Below are 3,691 nucleotides of genomic sequence, written 5' to 3' on the forward strand. Positions count from 1 at the left end.
ACACTCCCAAGGACCCCCCCTGGTAGTGATCTCTCTCTCTCTCTCTCTCTCTCTCTCTCTCTCTCTCTCTCTCTCTCTCTCTCTCTCTCTCTCTCTCAGAATGTCCCATTACTCAAGTACATTTTGAATATATATATTTATTTTCTCATTCATTTGAAAATAGCCGATCTACAAGCTCACAATGCGTCGCCATGGGGTTGGTCGAATCCCCCCCCCCCCCATATCAAAACAGAAGATCTACTTTCGGGAACCTCGGAAACGAGCCACTCTCGTGTTGTTAGTGTGTCTGGGGGGTCTGCAGGAGGGCGAGGTGGGGAAGGGGGGTGGGGTGGAGGATCTCATCAGGTCATAACAAGATCTACAAGCTAACAATGTGTCTCTCCCATGAGCATTGCAGCTTGAAGATATGTTGTGTTTGTTGATCACACAGCTCCTCTCTCTCTCTCTCTCTCTCTCTCTCCGAGTACGCAAATGAGCCACGCGGTCTTACAACGTACTGTAAACACAAGCACTCGCTAGCCCAGATCTGCTATTTTTTTTTAACCTTGTGAAAACTTGTGAAATGGGAAAATAGCCGATCCGCTTTTGGGGGCAGGGAAACTAGTTTCTAGCCTACATGAGAGCTTCCTTTTCTCTCAGGTTACAGTAGTCTATTCACACCTGGCTTAGACCGTGGAGTGTCATGTGTCATTGTTACAGTTTGGGGGTAGGGATCATTTGCATCTTTTGTGCGTAGTAGATGTGATTGTGTGTGTAAAGTGGTATAGTGTTTCACCGTGTCAACTCGAATGCTACTGAACAGGGATAAATTAATTAATTATTATGGATATAAATATAATAAGTAAACAATCAACAATTCAATGGCATTGCCAAATGCACATTTTATATGACCACTTATTTTATTCTTAGTTTTAACTGCACCCTCAAAAAAAAAATTTCATTGCACCTTCAAGCTAAGCTTCTGATTAAAGAAGTTAGGGACGCTTGGGGTTTCACCGTGTAAAGTAACTAAGTAAATTTACTCAAGTACTGTAGGCCTACTTGAGTAATTTCCAGCTTTCTGTGCTTTCTGTGTGTGCACTTACACCGTGTGGCGTGTGTCTCTTTCTTTGAGCGGGGGAGGGGGAGTTCTATCAAGCCAGGCTATTTGTTCAGATGCAATTTCAGCACAGCTATTAAATAGGCAAAAGAAAAAAAACAATCTACAAGCTCACAACGAGTCGCGATGCAACGCTATTATCTAACATTTTAGTCTAGAACAAGTAACTGTATTTTCCCCTGTATGAGTCCTCATGTGTCTTTTTAGATTACTTGTTTCACCAAAACCTTTGGTACAAACGGAACAAGTAAATGTTTTTCCCCCTGTATGAGTCCTCATGTGTATTTTTAGGCTTCCCATGTGACTAAATAATGAATAATCAAACAACAGTAGGCTATGTAGTACATGTTTAATAATAAAATCACTGATCAAAGTTCGAGTTTCTAGCTTTCAAAAACAAAAAGCTGACTTTCAAGCTCATTGCCTGGGATTCAAACCCGGGCCGTAAAATGACAGGGCATCAGCTGTAACCACCATACTAACTTGACTGTCTGAGTCACAGAGGACAGAAGTAATTACAACACAGCAGTTGATTCGGGATGAATAATAACAATAGGCCTAGTATATATGTCACAGTACGTTTGGAGAACCAGTACGATTGAAGACAGAGCGCTCGTTTTTAGGCACGGGGCTCCTTCGGGGCGAGGCGGGGCTTTTCGAGACAGGGTTTATTAGCGAGGCGCGCGAGGAGGAGAAGGAGGACGGCGCTGCGAGGCGGGGGGTTATTACGCGAGGCTCGCGAGGAAGAGGAGCCTCCTCCTCCTCCTCCTCCTCGCGTAATAAACCGTCCCGTCCTCTCCTTCTCTCCTTCTCCTCCTCCTCCGAGGAGGAGAAGGAGAACGCGGAGAGGCGGGGCTTTGATGCGCCGAGCGGACCTGTCTTTTGTTGTTCCCCCCCACATAGCAACCAGGAAGCTACGCTTGGGGAACCATAATATCTATGAGGGGAACGCTGAACACGCGTTCACACGCACACGCTTGTCCATGACGGAGGCGCGCCGATTTAGTGGAGCTTGAGGCCGAGGAAGCGCGCCCTCGCGCCTCCAGGCGCGAGTGCCCGCGCTGACCCGGCCGACGCTCCACTAGTCGACTCAGCGCCGTTTGATTTGTAAACCGATAGGGACAGAATAGTTCTTTTCATGGATCACTGTGTGTGTGTGTGTGTGTGTGTGTGTGTGTGTGTGTGTGTGTGTGTGTGTGTGTGTGTGTGTGTGTGTGTGTGTGTGTGTGTCAGGGAGAAAGTAAAACAAAAGCCAGAACACAATAAAAGTATCTAAACAGTCCTGCTTTCAATAAACCAAAAAAAGCATGAGCGCGTGCGCGTGTGTGTGTGTGTGTGTGTGTGTGACTGTGTGTGTGTGTGTGTGTGTGTGGCCATATATGTTTGTGCACAAGCCTGGCTTGTGGCTCCCTCTAGTGCTGGGTGGGTGGTAAAAACGAGCGCGCTTTCTTCAATCGTACTGGTTCTCCAATCATACTGTAACATATATACAACGTTTGTCTGTCTGTCTGTTTGTCTGTCTGTCTGTCAGCGCGCACGAGATGTACTTTGTAGATGTTACAATCTATCTTTAATAATACTAACTAGATGTGGTGTAAAGTAAGTTATTTTACTCCACTACAATTATTTGAAAACGAACTAAGCACATAGTTTGATGCCAATACTTTGTATTGGCTTTGTAGCCTAGTTTTACTCAGTAATATTTTTAACACAGGCCTTTTACTTGTAACAGAGTATTTTTATATTGTGGTAAAAAACGGGACATTCTGCAATAGATTAATATTACATATTACTTTTTAGTTACTTAAAAAAATAAAATAATTGAACAATTAAATAATCTAGATTTTGTATTATTATTATTATTATTATTATTATTATTATTATTATTAGCCCACAGATTATTTTTGGGACAGAGATGGCAGATGAGCAGGCATTTAAATTATAAGATTTAAGGATTGTGAATTACATTAATGTATCAATGTATTTACTTAAATTAATCAATTCATAAATAGACATATACCTTAATGTAATGTAATCTAGAGTAATTTCTTTCCTCTGCAAACATTTTAGCTCTCTTATGCCACCTACTGTCCACCTACTGTATTGCAGCCCAAAACACACCTCCAAGCCATAGCCAAACCCCCAACCTTTCACAACCTAGGGTGAGCTGAGTCCTGGTAGGTACCTTTCAGAGACTGGGGCGTATAGGTCAGCAGGTAACCACTGTATGTCAGAAGTGTCGGCAGTGTCCGCCGGCGCCGGTCCAGTGTCCACCGTTGTCTGAAAACTGCACTTTTCTGACCTCTGACCTCACTAGACGGTCCGCCACACTTTTCTTTACACCTCTCGGGCTTATCCGAGAGTCTGGCGTTGTAGGGGAGGTGTCCCCGCACGCGTGCGTATGTCAGAAGTGTCGGCAGTGTCCGCCGGCGCCGGTCCAGTGTCCACCGTTGTCTGAAAACTGCACTTTTCTGACCTCTGACCTCACTGGACGGTCCGCCACACTTTTCTTTACACCTCTCGGGCTTATCCGAGAGTCTGGCGTTGTAGGGGAGGTGTCCCCGCACGCGTGCGTATGTCAGAAGTGTCGGC

The sequence above is a fragment of the Gymnoscopelus braueri genome (assembly GCF_963280865.1).
Source record: "Gymnoscopelus braueri genome assembly, chromosome: 10".
NCBI classification, from domain to species: Eukaryota; Metazoa; Chordata; class Actinopteri; order Myctophiformes; family Myctophidae; genus Gymnoscopelus; species Gymnoscopelus braueri.